Source organism: Camelus ferus, chromosome 28 (genome assembly GCF_009834535.1).
Source record: "Camelus ferus isolate YT-003-E chromosome 28, BCGSAC_Cfer_1.0, whole genome shotgun sequence".
Taxonomy (NCBI): Eukaryota; Metazoa; Chordata; class Mammalia; order Artiodactyla; family Camelidae; genus Camelus; species Camelus ferus.
The window spans coordinates 4,828,097-4,845,348 of record NC_045723.1 but is presented as its reverse complement, the minus strand read 5'-3'; the positions used below and the strand labels follow the sequence as shown (position 1 = coordinate 4,845,348).

Sequence of the window (17,252 nt, the reverse complement as noted above, 5' to 3'; positions counted from 1 at the left end):
CCCTCCAGAGCTCTCTTTCCTCTCTTTTCCTCCCAGAGGTGGGCAGCATTGAAAGTGGAGGTTCCTCTACCCGTGGGGGTCCCTGAGTGACCCCAGTGAGCACTTCAGGTTGGGGCTACGGTTGAAAATTCAAGGCCCTCCCAGCTGTAGGTAACTAGGGGGTATCTAGAAGGGAAAGCCAAACCCAGAGAATTGGGCATCTAAGGAAAATATTACTCAGAGAGACTTGAAAGATTTTAGGGAATCATGGGCTGAATCAGGAGATTCCTCTCTTGTGGTCACATTCAGTGTGGATCTAAGCCATTATCAGTGTTTGGCTGGTGCAGGACCAGCGTGGACTTGGGCGGGGAGGGGTGGTGTGCTCAGCTTCCACCATGTCTTCAGTGCAGAACGAGTTATTTCTGGTCCTTGGGTGTGTGGTTTAGAACAGGGCTCTAAGGTGCACGTAAATTCTGTGGAATCTTGTTGAAAGGCAGATTCTGTGGTTCAGCAGATCTGGGATGGGGCCTGAGATTCTGCATTTCCTCCAGGCTCTCAGGAGGTCCTGATGCTGCCGGTCAGGACCACACCTACTGTGAGGAGAGGGTTTAGACAGCAGAGCTCCTTCTGAGAGCAGTGAGTGCTGGTGAGAAGGTGGCCAGGCTGACCTGTGCAGGCCGCAGTTGTCCCTGGAGCGCCACTGGGTGGTTCGTGGTCCCTGGGGTATTCTGATGATGGTAATAGCTGGGAGAGACTTTACTGCTAGGCCCGTGCAAACAGGTTTTAGAGGAGGCTGGATTTTAGTTTGGTCTCTGAAATATCGCCAATTTGGCCACAGAATAGTTTGTGAGCTCCAAAATAAGTTTCATTTTCTGGCATATTGAAATAATTAGAAGTAAGACAACTTTCCCTGCTCTTTTTGAATAAAGAAGATAATGAGGCTGATGAACCAGAGCCAAGACGCTGTGGTAGGTGGAATCCTAGGATGGCTCCCAAAATCCCTGCCCCAGTGCACACACACCTCCCAGTTATTAATCAAACAATAATCTTGGTGCTGCTGTAAAGGGATTTTGCAGATGTAATTAAGGGCCCAAGTCAGTTGACTTTGGTGAAAGGAGATTACGCTGAGTGAGCCTGGCCTAATCAGGGCTCACCTGATTTGAAGTGTGAGGGGGACTTGATGAGAAGGAGGTGTCCTTTGCTGGCTTAGAAGATGGAGGGGGCTGTGTGGCAGGGAAGGCAGGTGGCCTCTTGGAGCTGAAAGTCAGCCCTGACTCACAGCCCGCAACAGAACAGGGGCATCAGTCCTACAGCCCAGTCATACACCTGAAAGAACCTGCAGGCTGACTCTCCCCCAGAACCTGCAGGAAAGAGCACGCCCACCTGAAGTCAGACCCTGGGCAGAGAACCCAGCCAGGTCAGGTGGACTTCTCACCCAGTGAGCTGTAAGCTGACAAACGAGTGTTTTTTGAAGCTGTTAGATTTGGGATCATTTGATACGCTGAATGATCTGAAATAGGAAACTAACAGCAGCCACAAGAGGTGATCTTCCTGACTGTGAGAGCTTCATGGCGGTGTAGCCGTGTGCACGTGGGAAAGCCGTGCTCATCTTCTTATAAGAAGCTTCTGGGTCCGAATTGCCACAGATCAAGTGCTTTGAATCTGAAAGGCATAATTTTGTATGTAAAGTTTGGTTTCTTCTTTTTCTCTTGTAGGAAAAAACTTAAGATCATATATAAAGGGAAGATCTATTATTTCCTTAAAAAGATTGTGCCTGGTGAAGACACTTGTGGTGTTCTAAGTATGGTATTTATGTCTTTCTGTTCAGTCCAGTAGGGAAAATACGGTCTGAAAATACCTGGTGACCACTTATGCTCACAGAGGGGTGGGGGTGGGGTGCGGAGGCCGGGGGTGCTGAAGCCGAGTCAGAATGCTGCCATATGGCGCCTGTTGACTTTTTCTGGTTAAATGTTATTCAAGTTTCTAAAAGAGATCTCAGTTGCTTTCTTAGTCAATCAGGGCTGCCATGACAAAATACCAGAGACGGGTGGCTTAAACAACAAACATTTATTTTTCACGGTTCTGGAGACTGAGAAGTCTAAGATCAAGGTGCCAGCAGATGCCGTTCCTGGTGAGGACGCTCTTCCTGGCTTGCAGGCAGCTGCCTTCCTGTTCTGTCCTCGTGTGGCCTTGCCTTGGGAGGGGAGGATTCACGGGGAGGGGGAGAGAGAGAGAGACAAATAGACAAGAGGAGAAGAGGAGGGAGAGAAAAAGGGAGGAAGAGAAGAGGGGACAGGAGGGGCTGAGGGGGAGGGAGGCAGAGAGACAGAGCTCTCCTGTCTCTTCTTGGAAGGGATCATCGTGATGGTACTGCTCTCATGACTTCATCTAAGATGCCTTAATCATTGCCCAAAGATCCCACCTCCAAAAACCATCACATTGGAGGTGCTTCTTCAACATCTGAATTTTGAGGAGGGACACACTCAGTCTATCACAGATGCTTGGACATGCTGGGGCAGCATTCTGCATGAGCCGTCCCAAGAAAGACTCCTGGGAGGTGCATCTCACCCCTCTGGGCTCCCAGCTGCAGTCACCAGGGAACTCTGACCAGGTTGGTATCAGACTGTAAAAGAGCTCAACGAGGGAACCTTTCGTGGGTGATCTTGTAAACGCCACAGGCTCAGCACAGTTTCCAAATAGCCCAACATCATTTATTATTACAATTTCATAATTACCATGATGATTGTGTTCTAATGGGGGCACAGGTGGCTGATACTTGGGAGAGTCCATGTTCTTTATTGTTTAATTCCAAGTTCAGGTTTTTCAGCAGAACTGAAAACCACATGGTACTCTTCACTCTGTGTCCGTGTGTCTCTCCTCTTCTTATAAAAGGACATTGATCATATTGGATTTAGGGCTCACCCTAATCCAGCCATGACCTCATCTTAACTAACTATATCTATTTCCAAATCAGGACACGTTCTAAGGTTCCTGATGGGCATGCATTTTGGGGGAGACCCTACTCAACACAATATACCTTCTTTACAGCTTACATGTCAATAGCCATATGAGTAAAATGTGGATATAATTTCAGGAGCACTACTGCACATTACAATTAAAATTTGCATGCACAGCACCAGGCTATCCTGAAGCGGGGAGTGCCTGTTCATGTGATGTCAGAGCAATGAGCCTGGCTCTGGTACTCGCATTTTTCTCTACCTAAGACCAGGTACAGATTTTAGTGTCTTTCCAGCTCCCTCAAAAGTGGCAGTTGGGTTTTCAGTCTTTTTGAATCTTGTTCATAATTTGCCCCAGCTGTGCGTGGGTGCAGTTATTTTTAGTCCTTTATAGTTTCTTTGTATTTTGTTGCTGGAGGAGACATTTGTCCGGGTATAAGCACTGCATCAAAGGGTCTGAGGTCCCAGGTTCCAGGTCCCAGCCTGTCTCAGGTAGAAGCCACAATGAACTGGAAGGATCCTGGATCCTGAATTGCCATGGGGAGGGCTGCCTGCTGACCACTCATGTTGGGCTGCCTGTGAACAAGAAAGAACCTTCGGGAGGGCAAGTCTCTGAGCTTGGAGGTTTATCAGCCACAGCGCTAGTGTCCCCCTCTGACACCATCCCCAACGCAGCTGCCAAGTCTTCTTCCCTCATTGTCAGGAGGGACTCAGTTCTGCCCCAGCTCCAATTCCCAGCACACACCCCAGCCCTGCAGGGTGCTCAGTGGAATGTGTGGCAGCCCAGGGGACAAGGCTCTCTCCTCAATGGGTGGTAGGATTATAAACAACCCAAAATTCTTCTGGATTGGAAGTTAAGTTTAGCTAACTGCAATGCTTCAGGGTTCATTGGGGATAGAAGGGAAGGGGGACAGTCCTGTAGCCTGGTGGGACTGAAGGATGCTCTGCATCACCCGCTGTCCTCTGTAGCTTCCAGATGGTGTCCCATTGTGCCACTTAGAAAATGCCAGCATCGCTTTTATCCCTGATGTGACCTAACGTGACTCGTTCCATCTATGACAGAGCATGTGCTTGCGGGTCTTTTTTTTTTTTAATAAGAGCTTAATTCTTTTCACCTGCTCATCTGGAAAGTTCAAGCCTAGGTGCAGACTGTGGTGCCACAGATGTGACCAGCGTTTCCACCCCATCTCACCTGGACGGAGGACACGCCCCTTGCTGGCACTGCAGCGTCACCAATGCACATGAAGGTACTCATTTCCACTCATAGCTGTGATTTTTAAAATGATGATGCAAGGCCTCTGTTCTTTTTTTTTTTTTTATCCTAATGTTCAGTTAACTTAACTGTGGCCACTTTTCTTTTGAACTGAATAGTGCTGACTATTTTGAACTGAATATAGTTTATACGTTTATAAGGCATCAGTTATTTTGGTAATTTCATTCACCGATTCATTTATTCAACAAGTATCTACTGAGCAGAGAGCTTGTACCAGGAGCTGTTAGAGGCCACAGGATCTAACAGTAAATGCAAGACAACCCCCAGTTTCTTTTCAACTTGTAATTAAGTTGGAATTAAGTTTACATTATTTCTTCTTACCTTAATGTTTGCATTCTGCGGCTGTGTTTAACGCTATGAGAAGGTGACAGCTTCAGAGCCTGGCAGACAGGGCCTGGCATCGCCCTTCTGCCCCTGCGTTTTCTGTGAGTGATGAGTGCCAGGGGGCTGCTGCCTGCCGGTCCCTGTGTGCAGGATGCCTGATCGGAGAGAACCAGTCGGCGAATTACTTATCTGGCATGAATAATGCATGACTGTTTTGCATTTTACAAATCAGCTCATGTTAGTGCAAATTAATCACCCTGTATTTGGTTTATCAAATACCTCAAAAAAAAATCCGCTGCGTTTTGCAGGGCAACCGCCTCCTGGTCCCTTCACCCCGCAGCCTGCTCCCTCCTTCTGGTGCTCACCTACCCATGCCCCGCGCACCCGCCCACTCCCACCCTGCCCTCAGCACCATCAGGGAACAGGAAGACACAGAGACACAGGCTCAGGACACTCTCAGAGGAGCCCTGACTGCTTAGGGGAAGGCCAGCAAAGGACTAGATTCCCGGAGTGGGGCAGGAGGGCAGTGTGGGGCCTGCAGTTAAGCCCCCCCACCAAGACCAAAGTCAAAACTTGTGTTTGTCTCCATTTCAGAGCAGAACCAGCTTTGTAGATTTTCTTGAAGCCGGTCCTCTAGGGCTGAGGTGTGGGCAGGATGGCACTGTCACATTTGCATTTGCTGATTTAAATCGGAAAAGATGGCTGTTGGTAAAGCAGCAGGTTATTCCAGCTGTGATTACTCTGTGCAGCTGAACCTTTCTTCGCAAATGGCCGGGGCTCCGTCACGAGATGCCCCACGTGGTAGCAAATACTTCCGTAACTTTGAACTGGCTTGGCTTCATTTGCTGCACAGGATGGTACTCGTCCTCCAAATGCAATTTTGCAAGCACCTGATTCTGTGTGGGTAATCAGTGTTCAAGTTCCGGATTCTATGTCAAGAGGTGTTGAATGAAAAATAGGTGAAATCTTATGGCTGCAAAAATTACTGTGCTGACTTTGAAATGATGTCTTTAAAAATTCCTTTAGACTTATATTTTTCTGATGATACCCACTTTTCAAAGTACGGAAAGCAGCAAAGCACCAAGTAAGGGGCCAGCATCTCACAGGACCCCAGGTAGGATTTGCTTTCTCACCAGTTTTATTTTGGGCGTCCTTGACCCACATGTCATCTCCCACCTTCTCCCTCTGTTTCTTTAGAGCAAGATTTCTGCCCTGTTTCTTCCTCGGAATCTCCTGGATGTGTTTGTCATCTCTCTGAGGATGTTCTTGCTGTTGAAACTGCGGGAGGGGCATGACCCCAGGTCTTCCCTGGGGAGATGAGCGTTGGGACAAGGCTATGTGGAACCCACCCGAGACCCCCAGGGAAGGGAGCCCTTGTTAAAAAGAGGCATTTGGGGCAGTTCCCAAGGATGGAAGGAGGGAACGGACAAGGACCTTGGAGGACACACCTGTAATAATGGTTGGGGGCCTCCACGTGGCAAGCACAGGTCCAAGTGCTTGAGGAGAAGGAACAGGCGTGGTGATGCCCCATTGCTGACACCACGGAGTCGGGTGAGGATGGCTGAGCATGCAAGGGGGCTTCCTGTTACGGGTTTGGCCGGCCAGGACGATGCCCAGCCCCCGTACCCTGACACCAGCCACTCTTGTGTGGTACCTGAGTGCCTGCAGGCAGTAGGGACCTGATAGTTACTTACAGGCTAAATGTATGGCGCTTTTAAATACCGACCAATAATCGATAGTGCTGTAGGAGAGGGTGCTGTTCCTAAAGAGGGAAGTCCCCAAGCCCCCCAGCCCCGGATGCCCGACCCTCTCTGGGCCCCTCCGTTCGTGTCTGTGCAGGGTGGCCAACCGTCTGGGCTCCTCTGGGTTGGTCCTACCCGTATGTGAATCACATTCCTGGGTGGCATTCGATGCCCACAGTGTGCTCCCAGGACCTGTGATGCTCTGGCGGTTGATGCAGCCCAAGACACCTGCAAGGCCAGGGGCCCAGCTCCTGAGACGTCCTTGCACCTGGTTCCGCAAGCTGGGCTGAGCCCTGGTCCTCAGCTTGATTTTTTTCTTCCCCTGAGTTAGAAACTTCTGTTGTTTTCATCTTACAGATGAAGAGGCCAAAATACACAGTTTACGTAACTTTCCCAATTAACCTCTTTCTGATTCTCAGGTCTCTAAGGAATATCTCTTTCCATGGGTTCCACATGCTTTTGTTTTATCTTCCTTTGGCTTATATTTTAAAACCACTTTTATTTTGAAAAATTTAAAAAAAATATACAGAAGTACAGAGAACATACAAACCCCTGTGATCACACCATTCAGATGGGGTGGTTAAAACTATCTACTCATTCTTGCCACAGGGGTTGTTTTGATGGTAGGTGGGAGTCCCAGTGGTTCTTACCCACTGCCCCAGGCCCCACCCTGCCCCAAGAGACTGCCGTCCTCAGGACCCATGTGTTTCCTTCCAGCCCATTTCTTATACTTTTGCCTACAATTCCCATACCCAGCAAAAGGAGTAGAGGTTTATAGAGAACTCCTCTACCTGTCGCTCAGGGTTTGTGGTTGACCCCATTTCACCACATTTGCTTATTTTCCCTTCCTTCCTCTTTGCCGACGCATTTTAAACCCCATCCCAGGCACCGTGTCATTTCATCCTGACTGCTGGCTGCATACAGTGCTAAAACACGTGGACTTTGGAGAAACGTAACTGCAAAGCTACTATTCAATGTAGCAAAATTATCAATAATTCCTTATCATCCAACACCCGCTCCAGAATCAGATTTCCCCGATTGTCTCAAACATGTCTTAGAGCTGGTCTGAGTCAGGATCCAGCCCTAAGTGTGGGCATCCCTTTTGCATTCTGTTTTTATGCCACCAGCATGAGGAAACCAGGTCACTTGGCTGGAGAACAGTTCTCATTCTGGGGTTCCCTTGGCTTTCTTGCGACATGAGAGAAGCCCGTCTTGGCCCATTCAGGCTGCTGTAACCAAACACTGCAGACTGGACGGCTTATCCACAGTAGAAACGTGTCCTTTACAGTTCTGGAGCCTGGAAGCCTGCGATCAGAGTCCTGGTGTAGGCCAGGTAAGGGCCCTCTTCCGGGCTGCAGGCCTCTCGTGTCCTCACGTGGTGGAAGAGCCTCTTTTATAAGGGTGCTCATCCCACTCATGAGGGCTCTGCCCTCTTGACCGAACCGCCCCAAGGCCCCCACCTCCTCATACCATCCCGTTGGGCAGGAGGCTTTCAACACGTGAATTCTGGGGGGACACAAACGTGCAGCCCGTAGCAAACCTGATCCCCCACTGTCGTTTCCCCAACCAATGGGTCGCCTTCTACAGGCTGGACCAGAGGCAGGTCAATTTCTTTGGCAGGAAATCTTCGTAGATGGAGATTTAAACAAATTCACGTGTGTGTATGTGTGTCTTTCTAAGCGCGTGATCTAGCTTGTTCACTTTCGCCGCTGAGCAGGCCGAGTTCTGCTCCTCCGCTGGGCCGTCCGTGGATGCTCGGCGCCGCCGCCCTTCTGTTCTTGGAGGAGAGCGGCAGTGTGCACCCTGCTGTCCGCTTCCCAGCCCACAGGTGCCAGGGGGTCGCCAGGGGTTTTGCCCAGGGCTGTAATTACTATGAATAGTCCTTTTTTTTTTTTTGAAGTAAAGATACCTCGCTGCTTATGACAAATATCTGAGTCCACAGCACTAAGTGAACCCAAACACTGATATTTATTTTTCAAACAATGGATAACTTTTAAGTTTCACTTTCAAATAATACATGCTAGTAACAAAAGTAATCAATTACTAGCTTAATTGAGAAAGTAAAAACCACCCTAAACCCTGCTCTGGCTGTAACCACAGTTAACAATTAGTTGGCTGTCCTTCTGAATATTTTTCTATTCGCACACACACACTGGACCCGAAAGGAACCCTAATATACATATTTTTCTGTGGCTAGGTTTCTTTTTTTAATTTAATGTTTCATGGACATCTTTTCACATCAATGTGCTAAAATCGAAATAATTTCTTTTAACAGCTGGGCAGCATTCCAGTGCCCAGGGATGATGTGATGGTTAATTTTGTGTCATCTTGTCTGACCACGGGGTGCCCAGATAAAGCGTTATTTCTGGGTCTGTCTGCCGGGGTGTTCCTGGGGGAGGTCAGCACTTGAATCAGCAGACTCAGCAGTGGGCGATGGAGGCTGGGGCTGGTGTCTAAGCTTGTGTGCAGGTGGCCAGAGACCTCCAGGTTACAGAGCAGATGACTCACAGGGCAGAGTCACTCACGCAAAATGTGAAGCACACATTCCATGTCCGGGCCCATGCTCTGTCCTGTGCAATTGAAATAAATAATAAATTACAAAAAAAAGAAAAATCCCAGCTTCACTTAAAATGCTTGACACGTACAACTTTTTATAGAGGGCCTCTGGCATGCTGCTTCAGCTGGCCGTTGGGTTAAGTGTCACTAAGACTAAGGTGTTTCCTTTTTGGGGCACAGCAAGGTGGGGTAGGGAGGCTGCCGGCTACCTCTGTTCTTATTAGGTCGGGTCTCTCTGAAGGAGGCTGAGTTCCCAGCGTGGGGCCTGGTTCCGACTCTGCCCGCCCCACGGTTGCAGGCCCACCTCTCTGAAGCCATGTCTTTGGGGACTGGAGTGTCTGAATGGGGGCTACCCCTTGGGCACTCAGCCAGGGGGGCATTTACTGGTTGCCTTGTGGGCCGACTATCACAGTGCCCTCCAGGCCACAGGGCACCCCCCTAGGGACAGCTCAGGGGCCTCCTGTGCTGGAGGTGGGCGTGGACAGAAGAGGTCCTGCTATGGCCTCATGCTGCCTGTCCCTCCGGGGAGGACTCCCAGCCCAGGACCTCTCCTCTGGCCAAGGCTCCTGGGCAGGTGGCACTTTTGAGGGGCTGCTGGTTGTTTTACAATTGCTTGATTGATCGGTTGATTCAAGCTGGTTTGGAGACATCTTGGATCATCCTCAGTTATTACATGATGATATCTTAAAGCTACCTTGCAAATTCCCATAACTAAATACACTTGAATCTACATTTGTTCTCAAACCAAGTCGGTGCATAAATACGTGGAGTGCGCACAACATCGCGGGAAGGACACCCTCACGTGGGGCGGGCGGGTCTGTGCAGCAGCGGCTGCTCACGTGCGACACCTGCCTTGAGTCCGGGGCCCCTCGTGTCCAGTTCTTCGTGTTCTCGGGTCCCCGACTTAACCATCCGCTTGGTCACTGTGAGTGTTGGACGCCCACCTTCAGCACCGGGTGGAAGGTTGGGATTTCACTGTCCTGTTCATCCTGGGACCCCAGCCTGTGCGTGACACCTAGAAGTGAAAATAAAGGAGTGGAAGCTGTTTCATATTTAATGGTTTGAGAAAATGCATTTGTCTTAATTTTAAATTAAACAAAAGATACAAAGAGATTGAGCTCGATTCTGTTAAAAAAAAAATCCCCCAAATGTATGCATAAGCACACCCTGCAAAAGAGCTGGAACACCAAGATGTTAACTGTGCTTGTCCACCGATGGTAGGACCTGGGACAACTCTTTTGTTCTATTTTTGGAACGTATTTTTAATATTTTCCGAAGTGTCATCACTGAGTATACATATTGCCTTTATCACAGGACAAATCAGCTTAAAGGGAACAACCAAAAAAAAAATCAAATATTTCACATTTTACAATTGCTTGATTGATCGGTTGATTCAAGCTGGTTTGGAGACATCTTGGATCATCCTCAGTTAGTACATGATGATATCTTAACTACCACATTTTCTTTTCTACATAGAAAATAGAATCAAACAGTGGGGAAGGGCTGGGCCCTCAAGGTCAGGAGCACCCGGCCAAGATGGCACAGGCTACGTGACTCAGTGGCCTGGAGCTGACTGAGGGGGGAGAATCAAGATGTTTGTTTATGTCTTGCCAACACCAAGCGCAGGCGCAGGTGGTTTCTCCAGCTTTGCCTGGTCAGTGGGCTCGGCACATGTGATTCATGTAAGTCTGGCTCTTTCTCGTGTGTGTGGCGGGACACTCCTCACTACACACTGGGTGTCTTAGCCACAATCCGTTCCGAGTGAAAACCTGAGACAGAAATCGAACTGAGGCAGCGGGGTTTCCAAAAACCAGGGGGCAAATAACCCCTGTCAGGCGTATTCACGTATGGCTGTAACGAGACCCCAGTTGACACTGTCCTCAGTGCTTACTATGGCTCAGAGAGGGCCATTACACGGGATTCTGTAGTTCCTCTGGCTGATTTCAAACCCTAGCTCAAGAAATGCATAGTGGAGAGAAGCAGACTGGCTGGAGTCCGGCCGCCTCTGGCCCCTGGACTGTGGCATCAGCAGCACCACCACTGTGGGGTTGGAGCCTCACTTCTGCAAGATATGTGTCGTGATGCCTGCCCTTGCAGGACTGATGAGTCAGCAAGGGCCTCAACACCCAATGGCTTTCTTTGTTTTTTTTTAATTGAAGTATAATTGATTTACAATACTGTGTTCAGGTACACAGCAAAGTGGTTCAGTTATACGTGTGTATATATATATATTTTCAGATTCTTTTCCATTATAGGTTATTACAAGATATTGAATATAGTTCCCCGTGCTGTACAGTAAATCTTCTTGTTTATCTGTTTTACACATAGTGGTGTACAGGACGGCTTTCTTATTGCCTTTTTCTTCCTGGTTGGGGTTGGTATTTACCTCTCTAATTTTAAGGGTTTTTTTTTTTTTCGCATTCTACTCCTCTCTTTGTATTGTTTTTCTCTTTGTATTGAAATACCTTTATCCCTTCTTCATAAAAAACTCTTCATTAGCGTGACTTCTTTTCCAGAAGCAGTTCTGAAAATGCAAATGTAAATGCCCGAGAAGGGCACCCACTCAAAGGACAAACACTGTCGGTTTGTTTGCCGCTGCAGAGCAGGGTTGCCTTGGGTGGCTGTGGGGGGCCTGGACCCCACACTCCTGGGCTGGCCTCACAGAAGGCAGCTGGAAAGAAGAAAAAGGGGAGAAGAAAACTAGAAGGCAGCGAAGTCAAAAACCGGTTTTGTTTCTGAAGTCTATTCTGGATGCGATAGGGTAATCTCAGCTTGGGACAGCTGGGAGGCTGCTTAGGTTTCCTGCAGGGCTCACACGATGACAGGTGTCCCCCTGCAGGCTGCGCCCGCCGCCCAGCCACCCTGCCCCGATGCCAGGCCAGGCAGGCTTTTCAGGGAGGTCTTTTCCCTCCGCACTCGGTCTGGCGCATCTTATCTTTGGACTCAATGGAGTCTTGTCTCTTTGGGATGATAAGTGTGAGGAAGCCTTATTGGATAATTTTCTCTCTTGAAATTTCACTCTCCTGGGGGGAATATGTACTCTCATTAGATATGAAACACATCAGTGTTTTGTTAAACTTCCGCATGGAAACAGAGCTGAGACTTCCAGGCAGGTCCAGCGCTGATGACAAATCCATCATTAATCAGCTCAGCAGTCGTTTCCTTGCACTGCTGTGTCCGACACGGCAACACCGAGACGCCAGCGTGACGTTGCCCACGTTCCAGATGCTAGCTGAAGTGGTCTTTCTTTTTCTGCTCCGAGGAGCAGCTCGATGGGCAGAGGGGTGAGGATGGGGAAGTTGAGGCAGGAGAGGAATGTGTAATGAGAGACTCAAGCTCCAAGGTCTGCTTCTGGGGTGCGAGCTCACAGCCTCCCTGCAGGCGGGCAGGTGGTGGTGGTGGGTGCAGAGGGCAGCTGTCAGGCAGAGGAGGCGGGGGTGGGGGTGGGGGCTGCAGGGGACCTGGAGCTTGTGCCCCCTCTCAATGGAACGAAGCCTCTCAGCTCCAGCCAGTCCTCACCATGGGAAAATGAGAGCCACTGTTGCCAGATTGTCTGATTTTTTTCCCCCACGAGAGAAACTAAACTCTGGATTTTTTTTTCAATAATGCAAAAATGCCTGATTTTTAAGTGTTGACAACATATTCCTTTTTAAAAATGGTAATACTCTGCAGGTCAAATGTACACATTTGTGAATAGTATCTGGCCTCCAGACACCTGATTTGCTTTCTCTCTTTGTTTTAGCCGATAAAGGATGTCTGGTCTCCAAATGAAGGCACAGAAAAAATTGTCAGAACATCTATAGCTAAAGAAGACTTGGTTAGTAAAGATGTATTTCCCCCTCACCTTGAAGAATCTATTAGGAAGGAGCCATGATCTGAGATGGTTCCGGGAGGCTGAGATGTTCAAGGTCCTTTCCCAGGGTCAGAAAACACTGTGTTCAGACCACGGTCATGGGGTTGGGGGCTTGTATTTGAACTGTCACCAGTGCTAACTGTCCCTGCCCCAGTCCCCTGTTTATCATCTGTAAAATGAGAGAGCTGGATGGGGTGCGAGTATTTTAAAATGTATGTGTGTGTGTTTTGAACACTCTTACTTAAAACTCAGAAATCAGCAAATGAAGCAGATGAGTGAAGAGCTTCTGTAGTTGGGTCTGTAGCCTCCACCTCCCCGCCCCCAAGGCCATATCTCTTCCAGAATCTTCACTGGGGTCTGTTTTCCCTCATGCTCCTCTGCGAGCCAAGCTTTTGAGACACATTTGGACGGATGCCTTTCAAGAGGAGGACTTGGCCAGTGCTGCTTCTCACTTAGAGAGGAGAGTGGAAAATCCAGAACTCAAGGCAAATCATCTTTGAAGGTAAAGCATATTTTCCTGGTGAGTTAGAACTCCCACTTCTACTAAGTGAAGAAATACAGCCTAAAGAAACTTCAGGAATAGGAGACATGGTCCTGAAGGAGGCATGGGTCCAGGTACTGTTTGGCTATCGTTCATTAGTGAAAAATCACAAATTTAGTCCTGAGGACGCTGATGGAAAAAACAAGATGGATTATGTCCTGCCAGCAAACTGGGCCCCAGGGATGCTGGCTGTGTGCTAGTCAGTCCTTCTTGCTGTGCATTTGGCCTTCGGAAAAGCGGGGACCACAGATGTCGATGTGAAGCGCTGAGGATGAGCTTTGACGGTGCCGGCAGAGGGAGACAGTGTTTGGAGTGAACTCTGTTCTCAAACAGCATTTCTCACAGGCGCCCGGCTGGTGACCGATGAACTGGCACGTTTGTGGAATTAAAACTGGCATAAGAGCCTCTGATCAATTGTAATGGAGATGATGATAACAGCTCTGTTACACACTGTACGTGGATTTCCTCACTGAATCCGTACAATTGTTGCTGAGTCCAAACTCGTTCTGCTCGCTGCATGACAGGCTAATAAATCAGGAGATGAGGTGTAGGGCGAGGAATAATGACTTTATTTGGAAAGCCAGCAGACCGAGAAGATGGGGGACTCATGTCCTAGGGAACTATCTTACCCAAGTCAGCATTCAGGCTCTTTTTATACCAAAAAGGGGGAGAGGGTGTGGTTGGTTGTTGCAAACTTCTTGGTGTCTAACTCCTTTGTTCTTGTAGCTGTCCAGGTAGGTCAGATCATGGTGTTCCTGTAAATCTCCAACAAGACAAATGTTATTCCCTGTTCTGCCAAAAAAAAAAAAAAAAAAAAAAAAAAAAAAAGGTGTTCTACCCTCAAAGGTCAGAGCCTTGAGAATGGGCTGTCCTGCGTATTTCAGGCTCTAGGCAATGTTCTTTTACCAAAGGTGCAGAACCAGCATGACTGAGCCCAGGAAACAGAGCACAGGGTTAGAGTTAAAGAACATGATCTAATATGGAGTCAGATCTGTTCTTCCCTATTACACGATGACCCTCCGAGCAAATACTTTGACAATTTTGCAGACGAGGACCCCCAGGATGACAGAGCAGCAGGGGTAGGAGGGGATTGGAGCCCCCCAGCCCAGTCTGCTGCCCAGGCCAGGCTCAAAGTTCCTAAGAAGCCAATTCCTGCTTATCCTACTGGCCTGTAGGATTGTGGGGGGCTCTTGGCATCCTTGTCCTTAGTGCCGCCTCCAGAATCCCTGCTTCCTGGGGGATGAGCATGGAGTTGAAACACGGCAGGGGTGGCCTTCCAGGGTGGCTGCCAGCTGGCAGTTCCCTGAGGCCTCTCTGCTGTACCAGCCGGTTCTAGGAGGGTCTACAGTTCACTCCCGTCAGGCCTGGATCTGCAGAGACTTCTGGTTTGTCCTGTCAGTTCAGCTTCTCTGGCAGATTCTGCGTTGACTCAGAAGCAGAGTGCCTAGGCTGTGAGCACTAACAGTGGCCTGCTTGCCCCAAGCTGTGGACTGAATGTGCCCCTCCGAATGCACACTTTGAAGCCTAAACCTCCTACGTGATGGTGTTAGGAGGGGGGGCCTTCGGGAGGTGATCAGGTCACGAGGGTGGAGCCCACGTGGATGGCATTAGTGCCCCTGAAAGAAGAGACACAAGACAGATGATCTCTCTCTCTCTCCACCAGGTGGGACAGTGAAGCTTCAACAAGAAGACAGCAAACCAGGGAGGGACTGTCACCGGACACTAGATCTGCTCCAGCCTCCAGAACTGTGAGAAATCATTTTTTGTTGTTTGAGCCATCCAGTCTCTGGTGTTCTGGTGTAGCAGCCCAAAGACATCTGGGCCCCATTCTGCAGGAGAGAAAGACAAAACTGGGTCCCTCTTTTCCTTTGCACTGGCTCTCGGGGACCCTGTCACATCTTGGCGCTGCAGGAGGTGGTCCCGTGGGCAGCGTGGCTTCCCCGGGTGCTGAGTGAGAGGGCCTGGGTCCTCCGGGGGGCTCCTGGGAACGGCAGGCTGGCTGGGAAGTCAGGGAAGGAAGAAGCTCCAACAGAGTGAGAAGGGGCAGGAGGTGCCCGAGAAAGGGCGCCATGGCACCGCAGGGCTGGCGGTTCCAGGCCTCAGCCCGCCTGAAGCTGGGGCCAGAGGGACACCCCAGGGACCTCCCAGCAGCTCGTGTCTGCGGGTCAAAGCTGGTCCCCATGTAAGCATCAGATATCGCCCTCAGGCCAAACCACGCGTCTTCACAAATGAACCAAAGGGAGGCTTAGAAAGGATTATCCCCGAGAAAAGAGGGTTATCCTGGTCTCCCAGCCCTTCAGCCACCCTCCCCAAATTACAGTGAAAATGCTCGCCTGGTGTGCGCGTCTCATGGCAGGAGGTACAGTGTGACTCACAAGTATGGACGAACTCCGAGTCCCCTGCTCCGTGATTCCCTTTGGCAGAATGCAGGTCACAGACGGAGAGCTCTGGAGGGACCCCCGGTGTTTTCTTGTTGAGATGGGCTTTGGAGAGCGCCTGCTTCATGCCCCGCCTTTCACAGACGTGGCCCTGAGGACCGGGAGAGCAGGACACTAGGACCAGGGCCACACAGCGACTTACGGGGCGGAGGAGCCGTGGGGTTGGAGTTGGAGGCCCGCCTGAGGTCACGGCTGTGCCATTTACAGGTCGTGTCATCTTGGAAAACCCTGACCTCTCGGAACCTCATTCTTTCAGCTGCAAAATGGGAATATTAATGGCATGTGCTCTAGGTCTTTGGTGGGGCCTGAATAGGTAAAAGCAGGCTCACTGCTCAGCCCCCGGCCTGGAATAGTAATCGTTCTTATTCTGCTATTGTTAGTGGTTTCAATGCCTCATTCATTGCAACCCGTAGTTACTCCTATTTATGGGCTCATGTTTTAATTTAAAAAATATTTATTAGGTCTGTACTATGTACCCAGTAATTAAGCCAAATATATGACAACTCAAAGGTTTTAGCCGGATCTGCTGGAAACTGAGTTTCCACCTGGAGGCAGGAGTTGAAGAGACGGCAGTGGGTGTGGTTTTGAGTGTGGATGGAGGAGAATGGATGGGACCTCCAGAAACAGGAAGAGCCAGGGAAAGGGTCTGGGAAGGGAGGGCACTCAAGGGTAAGAGGTCTTGGGCAGGGAGCCCATGTAGATGGCTTTGTGCATTTGGGGGTGAGAAGCCTGGCTCAGTTCTTCCCTCGCCACGTGGCTCTGAGTGATCTCTTAGGCTTCTTTGAGCCTCAGTGTCCTGATCTGTAAAGTGGGTCACTAATAGCACTGCTTTTATAGGGTGTTGAAAGGACCAAACTGGGAAATACATGGAATGACTTAAGCTAGTGCCCAATAAATGTTTAGTACATGCTTACTCTTCGGTTTGAGGCTTCAATGTTCTCATATTTAAAAAGGAAGATTACAACAGCTTTTCTGCTCTGTAAAGAAAACAAAAAAGGGCCACGTGTGTGAAAGTTATCTGGAAATGCAAACTTGCAATGTACTATTATTGTTGGAGGAAACTTGAATTCAGTTTTGTTTGGGAGGGCGGGGAACGTTAGGGACACGGGGAACTTTATGTGTTGAGTTAGGAGAACAAGATTACAGAATCACATGCTGGGTTTTGAAAGAAAAAAGTGGTCTAAAATACAGCTGTGTGTTTGCCCAAAAGATTTGTGGAAAGAACATAAAATCCCTCATCACTGGCCTCTAGTTTAATAAAAGAAAGGGAAGCTTGATTTATGGGCCTGCCGACCGAATCAGCAACGTGTGGTGCCATCCGTGAGACAGAGGGAGTCGTTCTGGGCAAACTAACCTTGTAAAGTGGGAGCAGGCTGCTTGGGTCCCTAATTACCAGCGCACGCTAATCTTCGAGGTAATCCACGAAACGCTTGTGAAACGATTTTTCCAGCAGCGATGGTTGGGCACACATGCTGCTAACAGAGCAGTGTTCTGCCCACCACGTGACTGAGGATGGGTCTTTCCAAATGTTCCAGTTTGAGCGTGGTGCTTTATGCCGGCTGAGAACTCTTTTCATTTGGGGAGAGTGT

At 49.2% G+C, this 17,252-nt stretch overlaps 1 long non-coding RNA gene across 1 annotated transcript; it reads left to right on the top strand.

Annotated features, from left to right (window-relative positions):
- Positions 1-2,292: 2,292 nt before the first annotated feature.
- LOC116660375 lies at positions 2,293-16,820 on the top strand. The gene is made up of 5 exons (XR_004315850.1): positions 2,293-2,590; positions 4,068-4,183; positions 5,560-5,647; positions 12,574-12,648; positions 14,889-16,820. It is a non-coding gene; the product is annotated as an uncharacterized LOC116660375 (long non-coding RNA).
- Positions 16,821-17,252: the final 432 nt, after the last annotated feature.